Genomic DNA, 18,001 nt, shown 5'->3' with positions numbered 1-18,001 from the left:
TCAGTGCTGCTTGTCTGGGCGAGTTAAGATCACAGAGACAATTCCAGCTTTGAGTGGGAGAGAGAAGAGTAAATCGAGCCTATGTGGTAATTGAAGGCATCCAGGAGAGAGGCCAAACATTTAGTTGGTATATTTGGCAGAGGCCACCAGAGGGAGAGTTGGATGAAGATTTAGGAAATGTCTCTTACATGGAAGGCAGGTCTTGAACATCAGTTTGATAACCCAGAGAGTGGGGAGAGAGAAGAGTTGCAAAACAGCAGCACCTGCTTAATAGACAGAGAACACAGGGAAGGAATAGTCTGTAATAGACAAGGAATATGCAGAATGAGGGTCCAAATGGCTTCCCTAGTAAGCGCACTTGTGAAATGACATCAGGAGGCTTCTCAGCACAGTGATGTAGAAAACCACTCATGACTCAAGCACTTAGGGAGGGAGGCCTTACTCAACTTTTCATCTGTCAGTGAGCCAGCTCCGTGACTTAGGACATGCTCTGCCATCCCTTCAGGGTCAACCTCTCATCTGAAAATGCATACAAATGCTTTAGTATCAACAAAGAAAACCACATTATAAAATGTTTAACTGTAGAAGGTAGCTAGAATCGGGCAGTATTCGAGGAACGCGTAAGAGCATTGCTGGAGCTCTTCATATGGACAGAATAACACAAAGTGTTCCTTTCCTCCAGAATTCCTCTGAGCAGCAGCCTACACTCAACATCCTCAGTGCAGGCTTCATGTCCTACCCTGTCATTGTTCTGTTGTCAACTTGTCACAGTTGGCCATAATTCTATGACACTAGGTCTGCTCTTTTGGACTGTGGGTGCCCCAAATGGTGGCCCATGACTTGCCCATGACTTGCCCATGCTCCCATTTTATCTGTGGCCCAGAGCATAATACATGAAACACGGATTGGACTCCATAAGTATTTGCCAAAAGGCAGACTAGTGTCTTTAGTGATTAAATTTTATTTTTATTACTAGAGAATTAAGTTAAAGTGTAAGTTTTCTCAAAATCCTTATGTCCTTAATATTTTCTTAAGAAACATTAAGCACATCATTTAAAATTCGTAGTTATGAATATTTATATGAACCTGAAAATGAAAGATTATGAGGACTTGCAACCATTTGTGGAAACAGGAACAAAACTAGGTCACTAGTACTACAGTTATGGTGAAATATTTAACAAAGACAGAATGATTGCCTTCACAGAAAACCAAAAATGATGACAACTTGGGCAGCAAGTAAATGCCAGTCTAGAAAGGACTCCTGCTCTCCTCTCTCCCTCAGGTTTGTTGGTTGTGCCTTAGTGCACCTTCACCTATCCACGCCTACCTCACCTTTTCATCACACGAAAGACACCTGTTAGTTTTTTCCCGACATCACAAAAAGGTATTATGTGGTTTGAATAGGTATGGCCTCCATAGACTCATGTGTTTGAATGCTTGGCCCACAGGGAGTAACACTATTAGCAGGAAGTGTGTCACTGTGGGGGTGGGCCTATGCTCAACCTATACCTAGTTTGACACACAGTCTCTCCCCACTGCATGATGATCCAGATGTAGAACTCTCAGTTCCTCCACAACATGTCTGCCTGCATGATGCTATGCTTCCCTCCGTGGTGATAATGGACTAAACCTCTAAAACTGTAAGCCAGTCCCAATTAAATGTTTTCCTTTGTAAGAGTTGCCTTGGTTATGGTATCTCTTCACAACAATAAAACCCTAAAAGCACCATCAGAAGAGGAGTAATTAGAGAAGAGGCAACGTGAACACCTCTAAGTGACACCTCTTTGATCTGGAACAGCTACAGCCATGCTATGGGAGATGTCATACAAAGTCACCATAGGACAAGTTTATCCGACATTATGTTCTTTGGACAAGCAGCAGAAAGGACCACTGGTAGTCATAGATATTCACTGAAAAATATAACTGTGTTCATTGAATTTAAAATTTTATATTGGTGGCCCCCAACATTATCATCCTTGGAAATTTGAAAATATGGATCCCAAATTCAACATTACGAGGCTAACATTACTGAAGCAATGAGTAAATTCAAGGAGCAAAAGGTATATCTTCCAAATGGGAAGCTAGTGGTTCAGTAGTCTAGCTCTAAGGCCAAATTCCACTTGGCTTCACCTGCTACTATTGTCTTAATCAAAATCCCTTCCTTGACCTAGAATGGTGATATATACATGCCTACAGTTCAAGCACTCTAGGGCTGAGGTAGAAGGATTAGGGGAATTATGTGTTCAAGGCCATTTGGGCTTCATGGTGAGACCCTATAAAAGGAAAGAAAGAAGAAAGTGTAGAAAGACAGACAGACAGGCAGACAGACAAAAGAAAGAAAGAAAGAAAGAAGGGAAGAAAGAAAGGAAGAAAGAAAGGAAGAAAGAAAGAAAGAAAATCGATAAATTAGATACCTCTAAACACTCAATTAGGAAAGGCCCTTCTTGAAAAAGCATCATGGGAACAAAAATACTAGAACATATATGAATGCAATTCATAATATGGTAGTGTGCTGTCACTCTGTCACCTCCCATGGCTTTAGGATGTGTGTCAATGCCGTGTCCTATGTGTGAGCATGGGGTCACTCTCTCTCACTACCTGGGACCTCAGGATAACTCTCAATGCTATCCTTCAGACACTTGCATTTACTTTCTGGAATGACACCTGGCATGCCACGATGCTGGCTCTATAAGAGCAAGGCAACCACTAAAACAACTTGTTAGTGAAGTTTATGTACTTCATTTTTCTAAAATTATCTAATAAGAGATGTGAGAGAAGAAGGAACCAAAAAAAGTCACATAAGGACTCGTCCGTGCCAGGGAGCTCACTACATAGATAGGTACACACAGTTCCACAAAGCTGTCAAAGGGAAAACTGAAGAAGGGCAAGGACCCGTCTGCCTTCTGTACTCCTATCTGGAAAGACCTTCACTTTAACACCTGAAAAGGTGCTTTCCAGTTGAGGATTCTCAGTGTAGAACTCATGACCCATGTCAGCTACCAAAAGTGAATGGACAGTAACACTTCCTTGATGTTGCTGTAAATCCTAAATGGGGTTCAGAAAACCATCTTCCCAAGACTTTAATCAATAAGCATTTTAACTTACACGTATACAAGTTTCATCCAAGTTAGACTCTTGGACTTGCTCCTTTTGATTGTGTTTTATCAGAGCAAAACTCTTCCTCACTCCATTACTTTTCCAGAAAATATTTTTCACATCACTCTCTGTTCTTCAGGGATTATGCTCTTGGAAGCATGCCCCTGGCTTTTGCCACAGGATGCTGGCTGGACTGAGCACTGTGTGGATGGAGTTCTTCCTCAGACACCATTCTGAAGGTCACAGACAGTATTGTCATCAGATTTCAAGTATCCAGGTCACGGTCACACAACCAGGCATGTAAAGGTAGGAGCATCTACCTTTCAACCCTAGTCCTTGTGAATGAAGTGTCATATTCTCCATGTGAAATGTTTCCTAGCTCCAACCACTTCTTTTAAGGACATGGGAAAGTACCCCAGTTCAATTCTTGTGAACATATTTCAAGAAAATCACTTCAGGAGCTCTTGGAAGATCTGATATATTTCTTCAGAATTTTATTCCATGTACTATTCATGCCCATAAAATAGTGTTAGACCTATCCAAGGGTTGGTTGGCAGTGGTCAAGAAAGATGCTAAGTTTACCCTGCTACTTTTCTCTTGAAGTTAAAGGTCAAAAGTTATAACTGAGAAAAAGGAGAACATTTGCAGGACTGTTGACAGCAGGTGTCTTTGTTTCCTGAACTGTGATTAAATACACTGACTTAAGGGAGAAAAGGAGTTGGCATCAGTTCCAAAGGGATACAGTCTATCATGGCAGAGAAGGCATGGTCACAGGTGCAGACCACTGACTGCATCCACACCCAGGAAGCAGACAGTAACAGGAAATGGGATGGGCTATTATGCCCCGAAGTCTGCCCCAGTAACTTCCTTTCTACAATAGGACTCTATCTCTTAACGATGCCATCCTTCCCAAACTGAAGCACTAGCTGGGGACCAAACACTTGAGCCTGTGGGGGACTTCTCACATCTCATATTCAATTCACTGAATCCTAGCTCCCTCTTGTCACGGTTACACATGGACTCACAATGCTGGACATAGGGAGGAGTGTGTGATGTCTTATGGTCATACATGTCTTCTACATGAACACTCTATACACAGCACCCTGGCAATCCAATGGGGTGTTGAAATTTTACAGACTTGGAAAAATCTGTGAATAATTATGTTTTGTGAGCTGCTTGCAATCAATTTGTCAATAATTTAAAACATATCCAACTAACCTTTCCTAACTTATACTTAATTAAAATAATAAACTCTATTTATATAAATATTTATAGATTGTACTAATTTTTTCTCCTTTATCAAAGGCTGCCATTACCAAATGCTGACCATAAAGATAGCTGGAAATGGTGGCATATAACTGCAATTCCAGTACTTGAGAGACTGAGGCAGGAGGATTATTTGCTCAAGAGCAGCTTAGCTACAAAGCAAATCACTAAGAATGAGAGAGATTGCAGGCTCCCCATGGGCTATGAGTTGGGTATGTGCCAGAGGCATCCAGAACAACACAAGCTGCCACCAGTACTCTTAGTTTTACATCTGGAGCTAGAAGGTGAGATCCTTCAGCTGTGTTGCTGAAAACACAGCACACTTTACTTGCAGGTTATAGAAAAATCACATTTTAAAAAGCTCTCTCTTCCCACTGGCAAGCTTTAAGAGTTTCATAAGGTGCCATGGAAGCCACTGGGCAAGAAAAAATCTTCAGTGGATTTATCTAGCAATGAGCTCTTCATAGCTGCAATACCAAACTGCCCAACATCGTGTGCTCACTGGTATAATTCTGACGCAAAGGTGATGAGGGAGACCATGTGCTCATTGTACCAGACTTGAGGCCTGCCCCTCAGAAGGGAATTCATGACTTATACTGTAAACCTGGTCAAAATTCCATGGTTTGGAAGGTCATAAGCCCTATGGGAGAACCTAGCATAATCTTCCAAAGTGGGTGTGTAGTCAAACTGCCTTTTAAATAGGTATGTTGATACCCATAGATTAGTTCTGCCCTCAGCCATGGCTGGAAAACTTTCCCCTACAGAAGGGAGCAGTTAATACAGACTCTGAATTGGTCAAAGTGCTGAGATTAAGGAACTACTGGGTGCTCTCCACTGAACAAGAGCATCATAGAAAAGAGGGTTGAAGAGATGTGAGAGCTGGGGATGTGAAATGATGTCTTCTGGATATGACATGACCATCACTGTACTCATGGACTCTCTAGTTATAGCTTCCTGCTCAACATCATATCAACAGTATCAGTCAACTTCCCCAGAGGCAGCACAGTCTGGACTCAGTAACTTACAAAAATAAACAGGACAGGAAATGAAGAGAAGGGAATGTGTTATGGATACCTGAAGGAGGGAAGGGTGCTGTAGTAGATAAATTTTAGGTGCATTGTTTACATATATGACATTGTCAAAGAATAAAGTCCATGTTTTAATTTTCATAGACTTTATTATTCTAGTTTCTCCAGTTACAGAAGGACAGAGGTATTAGAGCCCTTTTCAAAGCTAAATCCTGAAGACCACCAAATTTCATGTGTTTGCCTTGTCAATATATGCGTACTAGAGTGGTGGTCCTACAAGCACATCACAGTGACTCGTCCCAGTGACACACTGCTCTGAATAGTGCTGGGCCCATCCCTGCTACTTTCATTTGCAAGCAACAGAAAATCCATCTGAAAGCAGCTAAGAGTGAGGAAAACATGTTACATCATGCGAGTGCACATGCTTCTATGTGATACGCTCTGACGGATAAGGAAGTCTGAAGTGGTCAGCTCACGGAAGCTGAGAGATTTGGTGTCTTTTGTTTTTCACTACTAGATAATCCCTCCTCTATGGCAGTTGACTACATCAATTGCAGCAAGTGCACACAAATGTCAAATGTCACCCAAATGTTGCATTCGGCAGGATGAAGAACTTCTTCTACACTTCTCCACATATTTCAAAGAAAAAGATTTCCTTGGATATTTCTGACTTCTCCAACTAGAGAAAGGTACTTATTACCACCTGGGAATCCATATTCTAAACAAATTAAGTTTTCTACAAAAAAGGGAAAGGGGATAGCTGATTTGAAAATCATCAATAAGTTCAACCAGAAGTTCAACAAAGTCACTCCCTCATGACCTATTATGTCATAACTCATGAGCTTATTTATATATTCACCCTCTTTATTTTGGGGTTTTGTTTGTCTCCTTTTGTTTTGTCCACACTCCACAGGCTTCCAGGTATTGAGGAAATCCACACAAGTCATCAACAGACTTTTCTGCCCTGAGCCTTTCAGGGATTTTAAAAAGTAACTTAATAAAGATCAGGTACTATTTCTACCTAACCCTTCAAAGCCATACACTCTTGTAAACAATAGCTACTCGATTTTGTCCCTTAGCAAGGAAGCACACTGAGGTGCTATCCACCTGATTGGGTGGAGCAGTGATCTAGCACAAACTCCCACCCCAACTTCCCCTATAAAATGCAGAGTAATGAAAATTAGCATCACTTAACCGCCCTTGCTGTAATCACAGTCTCCTACCATAGAAATCTAGAGGAGAATGCTTCACTCTGGCACTGATGATATAAGTGAACCCTCAACAGTCTCCTTCCCCCTCTATTCCTGACCCATCTCAGTCCTGAAGTTTTCCACCAACAGCAATTCTGGTCATTGAGCCTGCAGTGGGATGCTCAGGGGGTTGTTCCTCTGTGTCTGAACTACAGCTAGAAATTCAGGATTTGGCTGTTGAGACCACTATGTGAGAGCCACCTCATCATCAAAAGAAATTGCCTCATCCCAGGGAGGCATCACCGCAATCTATAATTTATAACTCTGCCACTGTGATAATTGTTCATAGAAATCTATCTGTCATTCTCGGCAGTCATGGATGGAACAAATCAGAGCTCTCTCAAAGCAGTGGTTCTCAGCCTTCCTAGCACTGCAATCCTTTAATACCCGTGTGTTGTGGTGATTCCCCCAACCATAAAATTTTTCGTTGCTACCACAGAGCTGTAAGTTGCGACCGTTACAAATTGATTAAATATCTGTGTTTTCTTGTGGTCTTAGGTGACACCCATGTAAGAGTCGTTCACATCCCACAAAGGTCAAGATCAACAAGTTGAGAACTGCAGTTTTAGAGGCTGCAGGAAGAGAGGTGTCCAGAGACCCTCCCAGGTGAGAAGACTTGAAAGTCATTAATCCTTTCTCTGTGATTGTTTATACATGTGCACGGGTGTACTAAAATTACAAATGCCTCATAAAATTTCCATCTCAACCTAAAAATGGAGGACTACAAAAGAATCTTTCCACAGGAAGCCCCACGCAGGAGTTGTCATTTGAAATCATCTAAACGTTAACCTCGTTCTGTTACATGGAACCCATTACATAAGGATCCCATAAAATGCGTGGGAATATTCAGATAGCTTTGCTTGCTAGTGTCTTTCCTCTAAAATCATGACTATTTGCATAGTAGCATCTCCTCTGGCTACAGTAGAGGGCACTTGGACACTATGTTGCTTGTAGAGCATCTTTGACACACAAACTGGTGATGCTCTGGGGTGAGGGCAAGAGTTGGGCAACTGTTGGGAGAATATGGAGGTATCTATTTAGTTTCCTATGTCTTTCCTAACCCCATGACTATTTGAGGAAGCTACAGAGACCCACTTGGGAACCCAAACCTTAATTATACACTATAATTATTGTTAATGGAACATGTACATTTCGACCCAGCAAGATCGGTGGCGCTTCATGCCAGTGTGACACATCTCCCAGACTGCTGTCTTTATTTGTATAAATAGAAATGAAGCAAAAATCTCATCCACTCTTCATATAATGAGGAGGGAGGGGAAGCGAGTCTGTGCTATGCTGGCCAGATGCTCTTTTTATCTCTTCGAAAATCAGCATGCAGAGCTGGTGAGCCTCAAATAGAAAGCATCTCTCCTTGGGGATGGCAGCTCTGTATGTTTGGAATGATAACATTCTATAAATAAATAAAAAAGATTATTAAGAACACTGTGTAAATCTCCTAGTCAAACATCCCTTCAAGCAACTATCAGCAGTGATTCAGTTTGGTCCCCTAATCCCACTGTATACAAACACATGACATAAATACGGTATTTAACAAGCACCAGAGAAGCGCCATGCTTGCAGAAAAGACTTAACCTACAAGAATGAGCAACCCCCACACCCTGCCTCATCGTGGCTGGCCACTGTCAGACTTCAGTTCTCACACTGCTTCTTCTGCCTGAATGAGGCCTCCAGCTCACAGCGGAATGAGTCTGAGGTATACCTGCTAGGTCAATCAAACATGAAAATATTAACTTGTTCCATGTCCCTTTTGTTCCATTTCAGTCAAATCATGAATACCCATTAGAAAGCACATCACATGTGCAAGCTCACATGGGCTTCCTTAAAATCTCACACAGTCTCTGGGTGTAAACAGAACCAGAGGTGGTGAGGGCAAAGTGATAGGAATGACAAACCATGGTACCCAAGCTCTCCTGGGGAATGACAGTCTCACAGAACACACTCTCCTTCTGTCTACTGCTTTCTTTCCCACCCATGCTTCTCTCTCTCTCTCTCTCTCTCTCTCTCTCTCTCTCTCTCTCTCTCTCTCTGTCTGTCTCTCTCTCTCTCTGTCTCTGTCTCTCTCTCTCTCTGTGTGTGTGTATCTGTGTGTATCTGTGTGTATCTGTGTGTATCTGTGTGTCTCTCTCTGTATGTCAGTGTCTATGTGTGTGTGTATGAACATGTGCATACACATGTGCATGACACGTGTGTACAGATGTTTGAGAATGTATGCATGTGTGTGCCAGTGTACATCTATTTTTCTTTTCTCAGTCTGAGTTTGTAATTCTTCAGTTTCATTCTGTATGGGTGTGTAGGGGTGCACATGTGGGTGCAAGGTACTCATGCACACATGAGTGTATACATGTGGAAGGCAGAAGGCAACAACCATCTTTTGTTTGAGACAAGGTCTCCTTTTGGTCTTGAACTTATAAATAAGCCTATTTATAAGGCTATCTGCCAGGAAGTTTCAGGGTCCACCTGTCCCTGCTTCCTGTGTTGCTATCTTGTAGAGAATAGAGGCACGCAACTACCAAATCTAGCTTCTGATGTGAGCACTAGGAATGAAACTCAGGACATTTCACACAGAAAACAAGCGATCTGCCCGCTGAGCCTCCTCCCCAGCCCTCAGTTTTATTCTTGGTCATTCACTGGTTGGATCTAGGGCTTGGGTTAGCATGAGCACTGTGCTAACAGCATGACACTGAGGTGATGACACAACGAACGTGATGTTCTGACTTGCTTTGTTGGTCTTTGGTATGTTGTGACAGTATACAATCTCCTGGTTTATGTCCAGACAAACCAATATACAAGTGTTTTCTTGGCCTCATTATTGGCCTGTAACAAGCACTTTTAGCATATGGTTAAAAGAAAAAACTATTGTATTTCTTTCCCAACCTGGTTACAAAAGTCAGCCACTTACATGTCTGCAAGGGCTCAGTCAATGAAGAATCTTCTCTGTGAGAGGCAGTCTCTCAAGATGTCCACCGCACTGATCCCCTCCAGGTTGGTTTCTATCTGGGATGATGATAAAATTGCAGAATGGACTCTCAAGTTCATTGCACAGCGCCTCCATATCAGGAAGCCTTCCCTGAGGATAGAGATGCCCAAAGGGGAGTCTACAGCAAGGGTCTAATGTTTGCATTGCAGGGGGTAACCAAAGAGTAGGTTTAAGGAGTGTCTTATTAATATTGTTTATTGGTCTTTTCGTATCCAGTTTTAAATCAAATATAAATTAAAAAACAAGCTGTGTTCATTTGCCCAAGATGCTATAACAAGAGATACCATACGTTGTATAGTTTAAACCACAGAAATTCATTCTCTAACAGAGCTGAAATGATAAAATTCCAGACAAATGTGTCAGCAGATGTGGCTTCCTCTGAGGCTCTATGTGTTTGGCTTGCAGGTGGCTCCCTTCCTGCCATGCCTTCACAAGCCTTCTCTATGTTGCAGCCCTGGCAACTCACAACATGTCTATATTTCTTCCTCTTATGAGCAGGACAGCAGGAGGTCCCCACTCATGTGACCTCATCAATCCCAATTTCCCCTTTAAAGTCTTAACTTCAATGGGGGTCCCATGCTGAGGCTCTGGGAGTTAGAAATTTGAGGACTTGGTGACTGGCATCCTTGTATAAAGTAGTATCTGGATTCCTGCCACATTTTGTCTGAACCAATATAGAAGTCTTAACCTTAACTCCCTGATGTCACATTTCCCACAATGCACAACAATTTCAAAGAGAAGAGTGTAACAGTGGTCACATATCAGTTCCTGATATATCCTTAATTGATCTTTAAAATCCAGCTGCTAACAAGCAAGGTCATTTCATTCAACTTAAATAGAGAAAGGGGGTCTTCTCTGGAGTAGTTTGTGGGTCTTGTGGGGTTTTATTTGAATAGGGAGATATAACGGTTTAGTTCTTAAGCTATTTTATATGACACTATAATGTTTAATTATTTAAACATGTATTACACATATATTAATATATATTACTTGGGGTCAGTATGGCATTTCTACACATACATGTACCGAGTCCTGATCAACACCATCCTGTTTTTTTCCCTGCTGCCCAAGCTTCCCAATACCTCATAAACATTTTTCCAATCTACCCTCAGTTGACACCGTTCAGCTGCAACATAGGAGAGAAGCCATTTGATGTGGCACTTGTCTTGCCAGGTCTGGTGTATTCTACTCAGCATCATGTCTTCCAATTTCACTCATTTCCTGAAAACTCTGTAATTTAACTTCTCTCTGATGCTAAAGAACGCTCCATTGTGTTTGCCTACCGTGTTTTCTCAAGCTGTCCCTGTCTGTCCTGGGCTGAGGCCACAGCTCAGCTACTCCGGACAGTGTGCCTGGTCCTTGGCTGTTTTTATTTGTTTTTAACAAGTATCACTTCTATTCTCTTTTTTAAAAGTCTGTGAAATTTCACAAATATTGGCTATTAACAGACCCCCTCAAGTCACATCTGGTAGATAAGGGAAGGAGTCTCTCTTGAGGCCATTTCTGTGTGACAAGATTTCTAGGACAAGGAGCCTTTGTCTCTTCATTTATTTTCTTCCTTTAAGAACATCAGCAGTTCGGGTGAGTGTGAATATCACAGAGAGATAAGAGGAGTCCAACTGCAGACCCCAATTAATTATACAAAGCCCTCCCAGAAGCTGGCCTTCCAGACTCCTGATGTTGCAGCAGCTGCTCGAGGGGAGACAATTCTCTGAGGTCTCTTAGCCCCAGCCTCACTGGAGCCTGGCACAGTGAAGGATTCACAGAGGCCAGAAATTCAAGTGGCCGCTCCTGAGATAGTGACTTGAAAGTATGTGAAGTTCTTAGTTACTATAAATCTCTCTCTCTCTCTCTCTCTCTCTCTCTCTCTCTCTCTCTCTCTCTCTCTCTCTCTCTCACACACACACACACACACACACACACACACATCACCCCTATTTCTGGATGTCATATTAAAAAGAACAATATTTTTCTTAAATTTGTTAGAGTAAACCTGTTAGTCTATTCTCCATCTAAAATCTTTCTGAAATGACAAGAGAGAAATTAAATACTTATAAATGCATACACAAGAGAGAACACAACAGTGAACAACTGGGCAGCTGTCAAAACATTTGGGGGAAAAAACACGGTAGAAAAACAACAAGAGCAGAGTAGAATGGAGCGAAAATATCTGGAATCCAAGTACATTTGGTTCACCTGCAGAACCTGGAGATGATGAGTCCTCACACTGAGCATCCCCTGGGAGGTGGGTAGGGCAGGACCTGCAACAGAGTCTGCACTCACACATGACTTCTCTGTCTCTTCCCTTACCCCCACAGCCCACCAGGCACTACGTAGCCCTTTCCTGCCAGCCTCCATCAGCTGGTCTCTTCCTTCATCCATGCAAGGACAAACTTAAGGGAACTGGAACCAGAGAGGATCCAGTCTTAGCAGACAAAAGGATTCTGGGCTCAAAGTAAAGCCCATGGATAAAAGTTGGTTCCAAATGCTCCTGAATAAAGAGTTCAGGTATGTACGTTCAAGGCAGAAAAAAAGGTGATTCTGCAAGCAGCAGATTGGTATTCAGGGGAAAAATTGCAAAGACTCCATTTGAGATCTTCATCAAATAATCCTGTTTACATTTTCCCAATACCTTCTGTGGGATCAGTTGCCCCATTCACACAGTCAGCTCCTTTTTTACACTATCTACAGAGAGGCCAGTTGCCAGGGGCATCAGTCTCCTGTGGACTGAATATAAGACCATTTCTTAAACTATGGCAGGTATGCAGGTACTGCAACATTTGAAGAAGGCATCAACTATAGCAGAGGGCAAAAAATAAACACATTCTCTATCATCTATTTATCATCTGTCTATATACCATCATTGATCGAGCAGCTAAGAAACAGAAGCAGGAGAGGGGACAAAATAAAAACTTCATAGTAATTCTCATCAGGAAGTTTTTAGAATAGATCATTTGCGTGAAACCAGGATTGGGTAGTTTAAGAGTACACTCAGAGGGCAAAGGAGAATACAGGAGTTGCACAAAGTGCCAAGTGAAGTCTTCAGTGGACCACTGGGAAGCCAAGATTATCAACTCTCCTTTAAAAGTCAAAGAAATAGACCATGGGATGGGGAACTTTTGAGCCTCCATCCGATGTGCTCAGGTTCTGAAAGTCCAGGAAAACAGCTAAGCATGGTGGCATTTAATCCCAACACTTAGTAGGTCTAGATAGGTCTACCTCTGTAAGTTTGAAGCCAACCTGGTCTGTACAGTGACTTCCTGGCTGGCCAAAGCTACATGGTGAAACCATGACTCAAAAAAGCAAAAGGAATGTGGTAAGATAAAACTGAGAGAAAAAAAATAAGTAAAAAGTAACCCAACCACTGCTTGACTTCTGAGATGTGAAAGGCACATTTCTAGAGAGTAAGAATGTTACATTCAAAAAGCAACAGCAGTGTAACATTGTGAAATCTCAAAGATCAGCACTAGGAAAGATTACTGCTCTGCAGAAAGGAGAGTCCATCACAGAAAACAAAGACTAGAGATGGCTCCTCGCCTCTCCCCAGCAACACTGAGACCAGCACAAGGCAGCTGGGTGTCCGTTATGCTAGCCTATTCCCCCAGCATAACAGAAGATAAAGAATACTTGAGGTGACAGGGATCAACAGAAGATCCCTTCTGCGGGCCCTTACTCACAAAGCTACCTAGATAGAGTTAATGTTTTAAGCAGCATCCCATCAGTTGCCGAGATGGAACAAAACTGAAATACAAGAAATGAGAAAGGAGGGAATAAATTCTAGAGTAAAGCAAGATGAAGCAGCCCAAATGTCAGGTCCTAGGGACCTGAAGACCAAGGGAGTTAGGAAAATGTGTCCCAGTTGGCAGTGGGATGCGGCAGGTAGGATCATTTGGGCTCATTTGATGCATCTGTGGAGATGTTCCTGAGAGGAGATGACATAAGGTCATGGAACATCAATGAGTGGTTCACAGAAGAAAACGGAAATGCAGGTGAATATAAGTTTTATGTGGAGGAAAGTCCAGAGAACTAAAGGTAAATGTATAGATGGTTTATCCCAGGGAAAACAATAGGCTCAGAGCCAAATAGTCTAAATGCTCAGCACAGACGGGAAGCGGGGCCCACAGTAATGCCGAGAGAAGACCAAGAAGACTGGAGAGAAATCTTCATTACTGTGGTGTGGAATAAACAGATAGTGTCTAAACTAAACTAGATAAGGTGAGACTCTTAGCAAAGTGTTATAACTGGGCAGGCCCTAAGACAAATAGCTTCCAGAACAGGAGGGCCTTCTCAGTGCAGAGAGACAAGGATGAGGGAAGAGAGGTGCTGGGTCTGAGCTTCCACCCCGGTGCTCTTTTCAATGTGTTCATAAAAGTATAATTTGTCCATGACATCTATGGGGGAATTAATGACATTTTCCCCAACCATTTCCAAATTCAAGATTCCGGGGTCCCTCATATAATGGGATATAGTATTGTGCATAATCTATGTTCATCTTCCTATTTAAGTCACCTCTCCACTCCTTATAATACTAAATGCTATGTAAATGCCATAACACAAGTCTCTATTTTTGGATGCAAGTCTACATAAATTCTGTACATTATTGTAAAATATTTTCACATTTTATTCTCTTTGTGTATACATGGGCATAGACTGCGTGTGTGAGTGCACGTGTGTGCGTGCGTGTGTGTGTGTGTGTGTGTGTGTGTGTGTGTAACCTGAGAACATGGTGGATGACTATATTTTTAAGAAAATAACTTCATACTAAATGAATGTGGAAACAGTGATAAAGAAGGACTGTGAAGATGGAAGATGGCCCAGTGGGCGAAGTGAGAAAACATGGTGACCTGAGTTCAGATCCCGGTATGTACACTAGAACCAGACATGCAGTTATGAACCTATAACCCTACTGTTGGTAGGTGGGGAGAAGAGAGGGGTTCCTGTGATCCCTGCTGGCCAACCAGCCTAGCCAAAAGAAGGGAGGAGCAATTTTTTTCAATAAAAGGGTAGGAGGTAGAAGCAATTGAGGCGGACCATCTGAAGTCACCTCCTGGCCTCCAAATAGCTCTGCATGGGAAAACATATCTTTGTGCACAATATACACCACACACAACACCCATACCCCTCCTCTCTCTCTCTCTCTCTCTCTCTCTCTCTCTCTCTCTCACACACACACACACACACACACACACACACACACACACACACACCAAAAGTAAAACACATAGTAAATGTATAAATGCATGTGGAAGGAAATCTGAGAACAGATACATGGGGTGGAGAGTGGACAAGTTAGTACTTTCTGGTGACATTCAAACAACAAAAGAAGGCTGCAGAAGACTAGGCATGGTGCTCTTTTGCCAAAAATAGAAGAGGGGCATTTGAGAAAACAGGTGAAAGAAACTTCTTGCCAGAAATGTAAGAAAAACTCATAGCTGAGAAAAATAACATTAAAACTAAGGAATATCTCTTCCATTCTGGGAAGCTGGGGCAACACGAACCTGAGACAGTCACAAGCCAATTCCCATTGAACAACTGCAGGCAAGAAGGGTCCCATCAGATCCATACTGGTGATCTCTGGAAAGACATGGGTGTATGCAGTCAGCCCTATGGGTTGAGATTCAGGACTAAAGTTTGGCTTCTTAAACACACCTATATGCTTCTGAATCATATTTGTCTTGTTAGGCTCTATCTGTGAGGGCTACAAACTGTCAACTGAGAAATTGCTAGACTCTTAGGAATGTTGTTGATGCCTTAGTCCTGACAAACTCATTTCTAAAGCATTAACACATTAAATAACTTGTAGTGAGTATCTTCTATTCTATGGTAACAATGACTTAACAGAGAAAAGGGATATTTAAGGAGTTGTGTGCTAAAAGCTATAGGAGCATTGAGGATCTAGCATGGGTGGAGTGGGATTAAGCAACATTCAAGCAACAGAGAAGAACTCTGAGGCTTTACCATGTGGTTTTGTGTATGATGTGGAGCACCACAAAATTGATGCCTTAAAGTTCAACAGTCAGGGTCAACCCTTCCTCGGCAATGGATTGGTTTAGGAGTGGGAATTCTGGATGTATTTAGAAAGGTTCAAAAGATTCCAGATAGAGTAAAAGAGAAACATCCCAAGGCCTTGGGGTTTAGAGGAAAGGCATGAAGAGGGGAAGAAAGCCATGTTCAGAGAGTCACTATATTGAGTAACATACAACCTGGATTTGGTTGGACTCTTGGTTAGGCCTGCAGTGAGAGGAGATGTCCAAAACCTCATTGGGGTAGGGGTGGGGACATGGATCAAAAGTATTAGAATTTGAATGTGAAGAAAACTCAGAACCCTTCAGGCTGTGAGCACGACCCAGTTCATACTGTTTTAGAACATTTTCTACATTGATCCGACTTTATATTCATTTGACTATTCTCTTGCTCTCTTCACACTTTCTCAAAAAATGAAGAAAAAGAAACACTCACAAAAATTGCATTAAATGTCTTCGATATTACTCTCCTCACCATCTGCTCCCAGTACCGGGAACTGGACCCAAGGCCTCATGTATGCTGGGTATGCGTTATGCCAGGAGGCTGCACCGCCTGTCTTCATTTGCTTTTTATTTGAAGACAGCGTCTCATGAAGTCAGCCAAGATGGCCTTGGCCTTGTGATCCTTTAGCCCCAGGCTCCCAGGAAACTTGGGTGATGGACCCGCATCACCAACACGGGATCTCTCTCAGGAGTTTGTTTCTATGGTAGAATACCCAATGGGGGTTCTCTGAACAGCAAGGCAAGGGATGGATTTGAACCACCAGATGAGACCATGCCTTGTCCTCTCACATTTACAAGCTCTATGTGAAGAGCGTTGCCTCCGTTTCTAAAAACAGAAGCTGCCGTTGCCAAGAACACGGCTTAGAGAATGCGGTGACTAAGTGGGCACCGCATTTTTCAGAATGTGGGAAGTGCCGGAGAAGTTCACTGGTTAAGAGCTCATACTGCTCCTGCAGAGGATCAGAGTTCAGTTCCCGGCACCCATCAGATTGCCCGACCTGCCTGTAACACTAGTTCCAACGCGTCTGAGGCTCTTTTACTGATCTGTGCATATACTCAAACAAACACAATTTAACAAAGTAAATCTTTAAAAAGAAGGTGCGTGACATCGAAATTCACAGGTTCTATGCACTGTTTTGTAGCGTTTTCAAGCCTTATGTGACTATTGTTTCTCTGGGCACTTGTGATCACTAATGCTCCATACAGGAGGACGAGTCTTCTGTCACCAAATGTTTCTAGTCAACTTCTCCTTATTCCATCAGAGGGAGCAGTCACACAGGCTGCTCCTGAGAGAAACCTTTAACCTAAGGTTGTACACAAGGAAAGATGCAAGGTTGAGATATATCTGTGGGATGGTACTCCCTCAAGGACCTGCCCTCCTGACAGTAACAGGGGTGTGAGGAAGAGGGTTAAAGGCTATCATCAGTCATGGGTTGATGCATGGAGTCCTGCCCCAAGAGCCACTTTTTTTTCTTAATGTGTATGTGCACATGAATGTCCATGTATGTGGTAGCCAGAGGGAAAGCTTTGACTCAAAAATGCTACCTACCTCCTTTGAGACAGAGTCTCACACTGGTCTGTAGTTCACAGACCAGGCAAGAGAAGCTAAGCAGAAGCCGCAGAGATCCTGCCTCTCCCTCTCTAGCATAGAGAACACGCTGCCAGACCTTGACAATTTTTCACGGGCTCTAGGGCATTAAATGAGTCTTTTTACTCCCAAGGAAAGCACTTTAATAAGCAAACTGTCTTCCCAGATGTCAGGTATTATCAGCAGTGACTTCTGCATCCACATAGCCCTAGAACGATGACAGGAGATGAGAGAGATGCAGTCAAAGCCCACAGTAGTCACTTCCAAGACCAAAGAATTTTCTGCTCCACTTGACTTTCTGCTACCAGAAAGTGGTTAGATGCTCAAGTGACCTAGAAGGAAATTGTGAGTAGGAGATTAGAGAAAAAAGCAAAAGGTGTGAGAGAAAGACGGATGTTTTCCCCCTTTTACTGAGAGAGAGACAGAGAGAGAGAGAGAGAGAGAGAGAGAGAGAGACAGAGAGAGAGACAGAGAGAGAGAGAGACAGAGCAGAGAGAGACAGAGCAGAGAGAGACAGAGCAGAGAGAGACAGAGAGAGACAGATAGAGCCCCAAGATCTAGAGGAGAAAAAAATCACACACACACACACCCAGGAAGCTTCTCAAATTGTGACAAGCCCTGCTGCAGCCATTGTGTGGAAGAATTTTGATGGCTTCATTCTCCAGTCAGACAGCCGGAGCCTGGAGCCATGGGTCTGGGTGCATGGCAGCTGTGCTCCCTACCTGCTGCAACCAGCTCCTTAAGGTGCC

At 42.7% G+C, this 18,001-nt stretch overlaps 1 long non-coding RNA gene across 1 annotated transcript; it reads right to left on the bottom strand.

The window, feature by feature from the left end:
* Positions 1–7,837: 7,837 nt before the first annotated feature.
* LOC102547190 (uncharacterized) lies at positions 7,838–16,492 on the bottom strand. Its single transcript, XR_015643103.1, has 4 exons — positions 16,098–16,492; positions 15,137–15,212; positions 9,561–9,655; positions 7,838–8,051 (listed from the first exon to the last, which is right to left on the bottom strand). It is a non-coding gene; the product is annotated as an uncharacterized LOC102547190 (long non-coding RNA).
* Positions 16,493–18,001: the final 1,509 nt, after the last annotated feature.

The sequence above is a fragment of the Rattus norvegicus genome, chromosome 18, assembly GCF_021556685.1.
Source record: "Rattus norvegicus strain SHRSP/BbbUtx chromosome 18, alternate assembly SHRSP_T2T, whole genome shotgun sequence".
Lineage (NCBI taxonomy): Eukaryota > Metazoa > Chordata > Mammalia > Rodentia > Muridae > Rattus > Rattus norvegicus.
The sequence above is the reverse complement of the archived record's forward strand: the minus strand, read 5'-3'. Positions and strand labels throughout refer to the sequence as shown.